The 13898-nt window shown below is 49.7% G+C and overlaps 1 pseudogene; it reads right to left on the bottom strand.

The window, feature by feature from the left end:
• Positions 1-11722: 11722 nt before the first annotated feature.
• On the bottom strand, positions 11723-11841 carry LOC134912957 (5S ribosomal RNA; annotated as a pseudogene).
• Between the last annotated feature and the right edge of the window lie 2057 nt (positions 11842-13898).

The following is a 13898-nucleotide window of genomic DNA, read 5'->3' as shown; positions in this document are numbered from 1 at the left end:
GGGACCCTCAGGCGATCGCTGTGGACGCTCTAGTGACACCCTGAGTGTACCAGTCGGTTTATATGTTTCCTCCTCTACCTCTCATACCCAAAGTACTGAGAATAATAGAAAGCGAGGAGTGAAAACTATACTCGTGGCTCCGGATTGGCCAAGAAGAGCTTGGTACCCGGAGCTTCAAGAGATGCTTGCAGAGGACCCTTGGCCTCTGCCACTCAGACAAGACCTGCTGCAGCAGGGACCCTGTCTGTTCCAAGACTTACCGCGGCTGCATTTGACGGCATGGCGGTTGAATGCCGGATCCTAAAGGAAAAAGGCATTCCGGAGGAAGTCATCCCTACCCTGATCAAAGCCAGGAAGGATGTCACCGCAAAACATTATCACCGCATTTGGCGAAAATATGTTGCTTGGTGTGAGGCCAAGAAGGCCCCAACAGAGGAATTTCAACTGGGTCGATTCCTGCATTTCCTGCAAGCAGGTGTGACGTTGTGCCTCAAATTGGGGTCCATTAAGGTCCAGATCTCGGCCCTGTCGATTTTCTTCCAGAATGAACTGGCTTCACTGCCTGAAGTTCAGACTTTTGTCAAGGGAGTTCTGCATATTCAGCCTCCTTTTGTGCCCCTAGTGGCACCTTGGGATCTCAATGTGGTTTTGGAGTTCCTGAAATCACATTGGTTTGAGCCACTTAAGACTGTGGATTTAAAATATCTCACGTGGAAAGTGGTTATGTTGTTGGCTCTGGCTTCGGCCAGATGTGTGTCAGAATTGGCGGCTTTGTCCTGTAAAAGCCCCTATCTGATTTTCCATATGGATAGGGCAGAGTTGAGGACTCAGTTTCTCCCGAAGGTGGTATCAGCTTTTCACTTGAACCAACCTATTGTGGTGCCTGCGGCTACTAGGGACTTGGAGGATTCCAAGTTCCTGGACGTAGTCAGGGCCCTGAAAATTTATGTTTCCAGGACGGCTGGAGTCAGGAAAACTGACTCGCTGTTTATTCTATATGCACCCAACAAGCTGGGTGCACCTGCTTCTAAGCAGACTATCGCGCGCTAGATTTGTAGCACTATTCAGCTGGCGCATTCTGCGGTGGGACTACCGCAGCCTAAATCTGTAAAAGCCCATTCCACAAGGAAGGTGGGCTCATCTTGGGCGGCTGCCCGAGGGGTCTCGGCTTTACAACTTTGCCGAGCTGCTACTTGGTCAGGGGCAAACACGTTTGCAAAATTTTATAAATTTGATACCCTGGCTGAGGAGGACCTGGAGTTCTCTCATTCGGTGCTGCAGAGTCATCCGCACTCTCCCGCCCGTTTGGGAGCTTTGGTATAATCTCCATGGTCCTTACGGAGTCCCCAGCATCCACTAGGACGTTAGAGAAAATAAGAATTTACTCACCGGTAATTCTATTTCTCGTAGTCCGTAGTGGATGCTGGGCGCCCATCCCAAGTGCGGATTGTCTGCAATACTTGTACATAGTTATTGTTACACAAATCGGGTTGTTATTGCGAGCCATCTGTTCAGAGGCTCCATTGTGATCATACTGTTAACCGGGGTTCCTATCACGAGTTATATGGTGTGATTGGTGTGGCTGGTATGAGTCTTACCCGGGATTCTAAATCCTTCCTTATTGTGTCAGCTCTTCCGGGCACAGTGTCCTAACTGAGGCTTGGAGGAGGGTCATAGGGGGACGAGCCAGTGCACACCAGGTAGTCCTAAATCTTTCTTAGAGTGCCCAGTCTCCTGCGGAGCCCGTCTATTCCCCATGGTCCTTACGGAGTCCCCAGCATCCACTACGGACTACGAGAAATAGAATTACCGGTGAGTAAATTCTTTTTTTTTTTATGTGTGTTTGTGTTGGGGGCAGCAACAGGGGGGCAGCAACATGGGCACAGCAACTGGGGGGCACAACAACAAGGGGCAGAGCAAGAGGGGCACAGCAACTGGGGGGCACAGCAACGGGGCGCAGCAACTGGGGGGCGCAACAACAAGGGGCACAGCAACAGGGGCACAGCCAATTGGGGGGCGCAACAACAAGGGGTACAGCAACAGGGGCACAGCAACTGGGGGGCACAACAACAAGGGGCACAGCAACTGGGGGTCACAACAACAAGGGGCACAGCAACTGGGGGGTACAACTACAAGGGGCACAGCAACTGGGGGGAACAACTACAAGGGGCACAGCAACTGGGGGGCTCAACTACAAGGGGCACAGCAACTGGGGGCACAATTACAGGGGTCACAGTTACTGGGGGCACAGCTACTGGGGGCAAAGGGACTGGGGACACAGCGACTGGGGGCACAACTACTTCGGGAACAGCTAGGGGGCACGGCTATTGGGGGCAAAGCTACAAGGGGCACAGAGACTGGGGTCACAACTACTGGGGGCACAGCGACTGGGGGCAAAGCTACAGGGGCCACAGCGACTGGGGGCACAGCTACAACGGGCACAGCTACAGGGGTCACAACTACTGGGGGCACAGCCACAAGGGGCAAAGCTACAGGGGGCACAGCTACAAGGGGCACAGCGACTGGGGGCACAACTACTCGGGGCACTGCTACTGGGGGCACTGCTACAGGGGGCAAAGCTACTAGGGGTACAGCCACTAGGCTCACATCTATTGGGGGAGCCTGCTCCATCCTCCCAGCCAGCAGCAGCACTCTCCCCTGTCTGTGCTAACGTCTTCCCGCGTCAGCGAGTGCATAATATTCATAAATTTCTCTCTCTCTCTCTCTCTCTCTCTCTCTCTCTCTCTCTCTCTCTCTCTCTCTCTCTCTCCTCCTGTGGATTACTTTGTTTGTAAGTAGAATTTTCATTTTTACAGGTACCGGCCCTATTGGATTCTACTGGACAAGTGGACGTGACCGGCCTGGGATGTAGGTAAGTAATCTCTCTCTCATTTTTACAGGAACCACCTATTGGATTCTTCATGGACAAGTGGACGTGACCGGCGTGGGCTGTAGGTAAGTATGTGTGAGTGTGTAAGTGTGTTTTAATAAATTTTTACTTTCACGGTGTATGTGTGTTGCGTTTTTATTTGGGTATTTTTTTTTGGGTAGAACTACAGGTACCAGCGGGCCCGTTATTTCCCCGCATGCTGGCACTTGAGGTTCTCCAAGTACCTACAAGAAGGGGAGGCTTGCTGGGCCTTGTAGTTCCACAACAAAAAACAATATTCTTTTTTATACACACTTATGGCTATCAGCCCGGCACCCACCGCCCAGGGGTGCTGGGGACAGCCTAGGGCTTCACCCCTGGCCCTTGGGTGCCTGGAGGGGGGGGACCTCTTTATTTAAGGGGTCCCCACTCCTCCAGGGAACCCCGGACAGGGGTGACTAGTTGGGAGGGTAATGCCACGGCCGCAGGGACCTACATAAATGTGTTCCCCGGCTGTGGCATTATGTCCCTGGCTAGTGGAGTCCAGTGCTGGTTTTAAAAATACGGGGGACCCCTACATCTGTTGTCCCCCGTATTTTTGGAACCAGGACCGGTCTAAGAGCCCGGTGCTGGTTGTCTAAATACGGGGAACCCCTGTCCAATTTTTTCCTAGTATTTAAACAACCAGGACCGGCTCAAAGAGCCCGAGGCTGGTTATACTTAGGAAGGGGGACCTCACGCATTTTTTTTTTTGCATTTTTTAACCCATTCAGATCCTTCTCCATTAAGTTAATGGAAGCCCTGGACAACAAAATTGCATTCATTTCCTCCTCCCACTCCCTTCCCAAACACTAATTATTATTTTTTTTCTATAAAAATGTACAATATATCACAAGTATGATGAGCAGGCAGGCAGCGGGCATTGGCGGCATCGGACTGAAGTGCAAATTAGTGGCGGAGGGCTGGGTCAGTTGATGGTGGGCTAGTTTGTAAGCCATTGGCGGTGGCAGCAGGCATAGGCTCAGTGGCAGTAGCGGGCATTGGCTCGGCGGCGGTAGGGGTCATCGGCAGGATTCGACAGACATTATGGCTGTAGTGCCTCACCAGCCTCTGACCTCACCGCACGCCACTGCTCACCAGCCTAATATCCCCTCCTCCCCCTGTCACCAGCCTTATCTAATCTCCCCTCCTTCCCCTGTCACTAGACTAACCCCCTCAGCAAACTAATCCCCCTTATCCCCCTGTCACTATGCTGACCCCCTCAGCAAACTAATCCCCCTCCTCCCCCTGTCACTAGGCTAACCCCCTCAGCAAACTAATCCCGCTTATCCCCCTGTCACTAGGCTAACCCCCTCAGCAAACTAATCCCGCTTATCCCCCTGTCACTAGGCTAACCCCCTCAGCAAACTAATCCCGCTTATCCCCCTGTCACTAGGCTAACCCCCTCAGCAAACTAATCCCCCTCCTCCCACTGTCATAAGGCTAACCCACCCAACTCACCAAAGTAATCACCCCTCCTCACCAGATTACCCCCCCCCTCACCAGCCTAACCCCCCCTCCTCCTGTCAGCAGGCTAACCCACCCCCTTCACCAAATGAATCCCCACTCCTCTCCCTCTCACCAGGATAACTACCCTTCCTTCCCCTGTCACTAGCCTAATTCTCCTCCTCTCCCTGTCACTAAGCTATCCCCCCTCACCAAACTAATCCCCTCCTCCCCCTGTCACTACGCTAACCCCCCTCCCTCACCAGCCTAACCCCCCCCCTCCTCCTGTCAGCAGGCTAACCCACCCCCTTCACCAAATGAATCCCCACTCCTCTCCCTCTCACCAGGATAATTACCCTTCCTTCCCCTGTCACTAGGCTAATTCTCCTCCTCTCCCTGTCACTAAGCTATCCCCCCCTCACCAAACTAATCCCCTCCTCCCCCTGTCACTACGCTAACCCCCCTCCCTCACCAGCCAGGGACATGCAGTCTAAGAAGATACCTAGACACGTCCTGTGTCATAAGTATCTGCTTTAGTCTTTACATTGTTTTAATAATTTTTACATTATAAAAACTGTTTTAAATGTGTGTCGGAGGCACTGCTCTCGGTGCCTCCCGCTGTCTATGTTAAAGGGCCGAAAGCGGGGGGGCGGAGCCAAGAATTGGGCAGTGAAACCCCATTAAAGAAAACAGCAAAAGCGGCACTTACCAGAAGTGCCTCTGTGACAGGGGCGTGCTTTCAGACCGTATGAAAGCACGCCCCTGTCACTAACACTGATGTGATTGGGCAGATTCAGGAGGGGGGGAGACACCCTCCGACGTGTAGTTTTTTTTTTCTTAATTACTTGTATTTACATATGTCTCCGCCCACTACCCCCTGCCCCGCCTGTCCCCCAGTAATGCAGTCTGGGCAGTGGTGAAGGAGGGGCCGCGATACACTCACCTCTGTCGGCTCCTCTGGCTTGCTGACACGCTGCCTGTGCACTGACTGTACATGGGAGGGGGCGGAGTGAAAATAAGCCAAATTGAACATGTTTGCTAAATCCTTAATTATCAATAGCATGGGGGGGGGGGGGGGTTTGCTGCGGCTGCTGTCCAGGATTTTTTGCGCTGGGGGGGGTTTGAGGCAGCTGCTGGACGGGATAGAAAATAAATCTGAATTAAGGCAATGGCAATGTTTTACCGCTGAGAACTTTGCGCATCATTAGTGTGAGTGGCTAGCTGGTAGCAATACCTCTTGATGGCTACCAGGGTGCAAATGCTGGGGGGGGGGGGGGGGGGTACTTTGGGTTGCTGCTGGCTGGGATTTGGAAGGAAGGGGCGGTACTTTGTAATGGAGTAAGCTCACCTATGCTGTATTCAAGGGAACCAAGGCTCAGGGCTGTACTGCATATGTTGCATGCTGTACTGCCGGCATGGGATGTGGTCAAGATCCTGCCGGACGGAATCCCGGCGGTCGGATTACCCAACACAACATATTCTCCCTCTGTGGGTGTCCACGACACCTATAGAGGGAGAATAAATTACTGTGCCGAGCGTAGCGAGCCCGCAAGGGGCTGCGGTGCAATCGCCCACCTGTCAGGATTGTGCCGGTCAGGATCCCAGTGTCGGTATTCCGACCGCTGGGATCCCGTCCGGCGGGATCTCGTACTGATGCCGCCGGCAGAGTGGGCTCTCCCTAGTATCACCCTCTCCCTGTCACCCACTGCTGTCACTCTCTCCCTGGAATCACCCTCTACTGTCACCCACTGCTGTCACTCTCCCTGGCATCACCCTCTACTGTCACCCACTGCTGTCACTCTCTCCCTGGCATTGCCCTCTACTGTCACCCACTGCTGTCACTGTCACCCACTGTTGTCACTCTCTCCCTGTCACTCTCTTCCTGTCACCAGCTCCCTGTCACTCTCTTCCTGTCACCAGCTCCCTGGCATCACACTCACCCTGGCGTCACTCACTGCTGTCACTTTCCCCCTGTCACCCTTTTCCTGTCAGCAGCTACCTGGCATCACTCTCACCATGGCGTCACCCACTGCTGTCACCCTCTTCCTGTCACCAGCTCCCTGGCATCACCCTCAGCTGTCACCCACTCACTGGCATTACCCTCTCGCTATCACCCTCACCTTGGGATCACCCACTGCCTCTCCCTGGCATTTCTCAGTCACCCTCTCCCTGATGTCACTCACTGCTGTCATCTTCTCCCTGGTGTCACCCTCTCCCTAACACCCACTGCCTTTCTCCTTCACCCTTTACTTGTCACCTTCTCCCTGTCACCCACTGCATCTCACCTGCATCACTGTCTCCCCATCACCATCTCTATCTTGTCACCCTCTGCCTTTCCAAGGTATCACCCTCTCCTCGTCATACCACCACACACCTTGTTGTGTGTCCTCACCCTCATTGCGAGACCACACTCACTTTTCTGGGAGCACGTGTACCTTCGGCGCAGGCATCGACTCGGGCGCAGTAGCGGGCATTGGCGGGACATGGTGGATATTATGGCTACAGTGCCTCACCAGCCACTGACTACACTGCACGCCACTGTCACCAGCATAATCCGCTCCTCCTCCCCCTGTCCCCAGGCTAACTCCCCTCCAGACAGATCACCCTTCCTCCCCCTGTCACCAGGTTTAATCCCACCGCCACCATCACCACAATAACCACCACCACCAGGCTAATCCCCCCTCCCTCACCAAGATAATCCCTCCTCTTCCCCTTGTCACTAGGCTAATACCCCTCCTCCCCTGTCACCAGGCTGATCCCCCCCTCAGCAGAACACCAGACTGTTCTTCCCTCTATCTTTCTCCCAACTTCCATTGTTCTTCCCCACATCTAGCACCTGATCTTCCTCCCATCCCCCTTGTGCCTCCCATCTTCCCCTGTTCTCCCATCTGTCTCCCTTCCTTCTTCCTGCCATCTTACCTTCTCCCTCCTATCTCCTACTGTTCTTCCCCCTGTATCCCTTCTGTCTTCCTCCCATCTAGCCCCTATTCTTCTCCCTGTCTCTCTCCCGTCTTTCTCTCATCTAGCCCCTGTTCTCCCTGTCTCTCTCCCGTCTTCCTCTCATCTAGCACCTGTTTTCCCTGTCTCTCTCCCATCTAGCCCCTATTCTTCTCCCTGTCTCTCTCCCGTCTTCCTCCCGTCTAGTCCATATTCTTCTCCCTGTCTCTCTCCCGTCTTCCTCCCATCTAGCCCCTATTCTTCTCCCTGTCTCTCTCCCGTCTTCCTCCCATCTAGCCCCTGTTCTTCTCCCTGTCTCTCTCTCATCTTCCTCCCATTTAGACACTGTTCTTCCTCCTGTCTTCCTTCCATCTTCCACTGTTCCTCCCCCCATTTCCTTCCCTTTTAATAAAATAACTATTGTAATGTAATAAGTAAAGTGCTGAGACGTTTGTTTCAAACACACATATATATATATATATATATATATATATATATACACACACACACACACACACACATACACAAAATATATACAGCACTGTTCACACCCCTATACCAGTAGCCCCACCCCCACCATGCTGGTCACACCCCGTGCGGTGGAACACAATAGGCCCTTCATAAATTTCAGCTCCAGGCCAATGATGACCTTAATATGGCACTGCCTTGGAGTTAGAAGCTGAAATCTCTTCTGACCATGCTAGACAATGCTTATCATATATTGTCACAGCTTCTCGCTATATTAAAGAGGCGGCTTCTGATGCCGGTATCTTAGCAGCCAAGGCCTCCACTACATCAGTCCTGGCTCACCGGATTTTGTGGCTGAGATCCTGGTCTGTGGATCTGGACTCTAGAAAAACCCTGGAGGTACTCCCTTTCAAGGGAGAGATTCTGTTTGGGGAGGACTTAAATAAGATTGTGGCTGACTTGGCTACTGCCAAAACCGCCTGTCTGCCAAGTACCGCTCCTTCTGTCTCGAAGGCTAAAGGTACTTCTTTTCGCCCCTTTCGTCCTTCAGGTAAAGCAAAAGGTCAGGTGTACAACAAGCAGGCCCGCACTTCCAACCCTGGTAAGCCAAAGCCCAAAAGAGCCTGGGCGGCCCGTCAGCCAGCTTCCAAGACTGATAAGCCTACCACATGACAGGGCGGGCCTCCCCCAGGGGGATCCCAGGGTGGGGGCCGGCTTCTAGGGTATACCCAGGAATGGTTGAAGACCATTTCAGATGCCTGGGTACGGAAAGTTGTCACTCAAGGTTACGCCATAGCCTTCAAAAACCGACCACCTCATCGATTTTGCCAGACAGACATCCCGTTGGACCAGACAAAGGCAAACACTCCACATTCGGTGGTACAGACCCTTCTGGATACAGGAGTCATAGTACAGGTGCCTCTTGCGCAGAGGGGCCGGGGGGTACTATTCTCTGCTGTTTCTAGTCCTGAAACCGAATGGGTCCTCCCGGCCCATTCTCAACCTTAAGACATTGAACAGGTTTGTGAAGGTTTCCAAGTACCATTTGGAAACCCTTCGCTATATAGTTCTGGCCTTGGAACCTGGGGACTACATGGTCTCCTTGGACATACAGGATGCTTACCTGCATATTCCTATAGCAGCGTCACATCAGCAATACCTGAGGTTTGCAATTGGCAACCTCCATTATCAGTTTCGGGCGTTACCTTTTGGTTTAACTACGGCTCCGCGAGTCTTCACCAAAGTTATGGTGGTAATTACGGTGGTACTCCGCCATCAAGGGGTCAGGATACTGCCGTATCTGGACGACTTGTTAATCCTGGCAAATTCTCCAGAACTTCTCCTACATCATCTGGATATGACGTTCCAGTTTCTACAAGCCCACGGGTGGCTCATCAACTGGAAGAAATCCACCCTGGTCCCTGCTCAGAGCATGGTGCACCTGGGAGCACTATTGGACACTCACAACCAGAGGTTGTTCTTGTCTCAGGAAAAAGTCCTGAAGCTTCAGGACAGGATTCGTTGCTTCCTTTCTTGTCCGCAAGTGTCGATACATTCGGCCATGCAGGTGCTGGGCCTCATGATATCAGCATTCGAAATGGTGTACGCTCAATTCCATTCTTGCCCCCTCCAGAAGCTGATTCTAGCCAAGTGGGACGGTCTGCCTCACCGGATCAGGTCTCACATGATCTCATTGACTCCGGAGGTCCGTCTGTCGCTGCTATGGTGGCTCCAGGACCGACAATTGTGCAGGGGCCGTCCATTCTGGATATCCAACTGGGTCCTGTTGACGACAGATGCCAGTCTAAGGGTTTGGGGCGCAGTGCTAGAGCAACACTCCCTTCAGGGTCGGTGGACCAAGGAGGAATCTCTCCTCTCGATCAACATTCTGGAATTGTGGGCGGTCTTCAATGCGTTGAACCTGGCCCAGCATTTAATTCAGAACCGCCCTGTTCAAGTACAGTTGGACAACGCCAACACAGTGGCTTACATAAATCATCAAGGCGGCACTCAAAGCCGCCTGGCAATAAAGGAAGTCTCACGGATTCTACATTGGGCAGAACGCCATCTACCGGCCATATCGGCAATATTCATTCCGGGAGTCCTGAATTGGGAAGCGGACTTTCTCAGTCGTCAGGACGTACATGCCGGCGAGTGGGGCCTCCATCCAGAAGTGTTTCAACTACTAGTGGAAAAGTGGGGCCTTGCAGACGTGGATCTGATGGCGTCTCGACACAATCACAAGGTTCAGGTCTTCGGAGCAAGGACAAGGGATCCTCAAGCAGCATTCGTGGATGCGCTGGCGGTGCGGTGGAGGTTTCAGCTGCCGTACGTGTTCCCTCCGGTGTCACTCCTGCCCAGGGTAATTCGGAAGTTCAAGCAAGAAAAAGGAAATCTACTTCTCATTGCTCCAGCGTGGCCCAGACGGCACTGGTTCTCAGACCTGCAGGGCCTATCGTCAGAGCGTCCAATTCTACTTCCACAAAGCCCAGACCTCCTCATTCAGGGCCCCTGTGTCTACCAGGACCTAGCCCGGCTGTCTTTGATGGCGTGGCTCTTGAAGCTTCCGTCTTAAGGGCTAAAGGGTTTTCTGAGGCGGTCATTCAAACTATGTTGCGGCCCCGGAAACCGGCTTCGGCTCGGATTTACTATAGGGTCTGGCATTCTTACTTTGTTTGGTGCACATCTAACGATTATGACGCTTCCAAGTTTAGTATAGCCAAGTTGTTGGCTTTTCTTCAGCAGGGCCTGGACTTAGGCCTGCATCTGGCCCCCCTCAAGGTTCAAATATCTGCCTTGTTGGTGTTGTCTCAGAGAAAAATTGCGACCTTACCTGATGTGCATACCTTTACTCAGGGTATGTTGCGTATCCAACCTATGTCCCGCCTGTGGCTCCTTGGGACTTGTCGGTGGTTTTGGAGGCATTACAAGAGTCTCCATATGAAACCTCTTGGTTCAGCTGACCTTAAGTGGCTTTCCCTTAAGGTAATGTTTCTGCTGGCTATTGCTTCAGCTAGAAGGGTGTCGGATTTGGGTGCCTTGTCCTGTAGTTCCCCATATCTGATATTTCCCTGTGACCGGGTGGTTCTTAGGACTCGTCCCGGATATTTTCCTAAGGTGGTTTCTTTGTTCCACCTTAACCAGGAGATTGTGGTTCCGCACTTGTTTCTCCTGATCTGTCTCCCAAAGAGCGGTCTTTGGATGTGGTATGGGCTCTCCGTATCTATGTGAAGAGAATTGCTTCTATTAGAATATCTGATTCTCTCTTTGTGCTGTTTGGATTTCACAAACGGGGCTGGCCTGCTCACTAGCAAACTTTGGAAAAAGAGGATTGGTGCCGCACAGGATGGTATAAAATTCTTTGGAATGGGCTCTTAGATAATTTGTCCCTTGTAGACCAACAGTGCAAATATATTGAACTTGACTGTATAGGTAATTAAGGTGATTGTTGGTGGTGCACCCAGAGTCAATGATATATGGTGAGGTTGCGAAGAGAAAGAGAGACTCTTTGTTGGGGCACGCTTGAAAAACTAAAACTTAACTTTTAATACAAAATACATTATAATATAGTACACTGAATCAAACACACATATAAATATTAGCTAATGAAAATGACAGTGACACCTGAGGTGAAAATATTAGAAAGTAAATTTGATTGTCACAGGATAACGGATAATCTGTTGGCATAAAATGCATAGACATTACATATGTTGCAGATATGCTGAGATTATAATCCTTGCATAATTGCCTGTGAAAAAAATATATCTAACCTGGTAAGGGTTCAATCTGCTACTTAGAAGTTTGTGTCAAAGGAGTACCAAAAATAAGAGAGCAAGTACTTATAACAGGTAGGCAGAAAATTAACGAAGCTAAATGGCTAGGAGAAAGGAAAAATAAGGTGTGAAAATTGGTAACAGTCAAAGGTTGCTCCAAAACCTCCGTTTATCACAAATACAAAGATATTTATTACTACACCTGATATTCCCTAGCAGTCTCCCAAATAGGTACTAATCAGGCTATTCACTGCTTAGCTTCCAAGATCAGGCGAGGTTGGGCGTACCCAGTGAAATATGGTAGTAAAGACACCTAGATTGTGAATACAATGGTATATGGTTATTGGCATATACCAAAAGAAGTACTTCTATGGTTCACTATTGTGCCCAGTCCTTCTGTTGCTTTTGAATTACCGAATGGACATGTGACTGGCATCAAATTGTGAAAGAGTACTGTAGAATTGTAGAGTCTAGGAAACGTATAGGTACAGGTCCCGTCTTCTATTCTCTATTGTCAGCCACATATCTCATATGGTAGATATGGGACCGGAGAGACGGGTTTCCTGTGCCCAGAAAAAATAAGAGTGAAATTACACAGGTATCTTAAGCCCTAACGACAGTAAAATGATAGAGAATCTAGGGATGTGTGTTTTTGATTTTACTGCTATAGGCATAAGGAGAAATTTTGGGAGGACTGGGGAAACATTCAGGGAGTAATGAGTATTACTCAAATGAAATAAATAAGTAGCAGATTACGCAAATATTAAACAGTCAATTGAATAAGATTTCATGTTATACGATACCAGGAGATGAGTGGGCTGAGCCGTGCACTGCTCAGCTCCACAGGACACAGACGGCCGTTTCACCGGGTGGTGGCTTGTTCACTGTGTGAAGAGATGGTGGAAGGCAGGGTATTTAAGTCAATAGTGGGAGTGGTCCGATTATATGGACCAATAATAAGACAGGGGAAGGGGTGGAGGTAATGTTATGTAACATCCTCCATGTCAGTTCCGGTTTCAGGACCCGGAAGTAATAATATTGATTGACCTCTGCAAACAGTGTCTCGATAACTAAGAAATTATGAGTTTATCTGTCAAAACTTTGTTTTGAGAAAGGTTTAATAAATTCGAAAGTGCTGAGGCCAAATGTAATGTCTCAGGTCGGGATTTGGAGGGTTATTAAAATGAGGAATTAACGTGGACGCATCGCCGGGCAAGTATACGTCACTTCCGGTCACGGAGACGGATGTCGTAAGATGCCGTGATAACGAAAGTTTAAAATATGGCTAGTTTGTAGGTCTCACAAGGCCCGCAATTACAGGGTGGGCCATGACATGAAGATAAGTAACCGGGTGGCTATAGTGGCATCACCCGAGACGGAATGAGACCTACATGACCGGAAGTGATGTGGACGCAAAAATACATCACTTCCTGTTTAGAAAAATGTGCCGTGGAGCTAGACTTCGTGGCCGGATATGACGAGGACAATGTCCTGCAGAGGAAATGTCCGTCTTTACTAGTTCATGTTTTGAATAAAAACGGATATACCGTGTGTAACATAGAAAAAGGGGGGTTTTGAGGTTTATGTATAGCTGGTCATTAGGTAATCATAAATAAAATACATTGGGTGATACGGAGTTAAAAGGAAAGAAAATTGTTATGGAAATAAAATAATAAATTAATCATTAAGTAATGAAATACCATGTGTATATATATTAAGTATGTAAGTTATGAAATTAGATGGTAATGAAAAGCATGATAGCTAGTGATTATTGATGATTAATGAGAGAACTACAATGAAGTAAATCAAGAGGAAGTGGGGAGTTTCTAAGTGAGATTTTAATTATAATTTTACTTATGATAATAAATTACAGCTGAAATGGAATTGTTAGTGTTTAGTGAGGGACATGGTAAGTTTTAAAAAAAAGTGAAATGAACTAGGTGTGACAAAATTGGGAGAGACCAATAGCAATTGCTGAGTTGATGTGTGTGGGGTGAGTATTTGGGTGGGATTAATGAGAGGTGCCTTGTTGGGAGGTGCAGTGATTGTTTGGACGTGCAATGGTTCTGGGTATGAGAGGAGGGGAATGGGTGAGTGTGTTGATGTGTTGGGGAAGGGATAGTGGGAGGTGCAATAGTTCAGGGCAAGGGAAGAAGGGAAAGGGTGGATTTGATGATGTATTGGGGAAGAGATTATAATATATTGTGATATGAAGCACTGAACTAAGGAAAAGGGTGACAAAGTGTCGTCTAGGGATGGAGAGAAGGTGTAATGTGTAAGTGAATAAGTAATATTCAAAAGGTAAAATGATGAAATTTGGAAAAATTTATAGAGAAATTTATTTGTAGGGGATGATTCATGTGTGG

This window comes from Pseudophryne corroboree, chromosome 4, assembly GCF_028390025.1.
Source record: "Pseudophryne corroboree isolate aPseCor3 chromosome 4, aPseCor3.hap2, whole genome shotgun sequence".
NCBI lineage: Eukaryota > Metazoa > Chordata > Amphibia > Anura > Myobatrachidae > Pseudophryne > Pseudophryne corroboree.
Note: the sequence above shows the minus strand (reverse complement) of the source record. Positions and strands in the feature narration are given on the sequence as shown.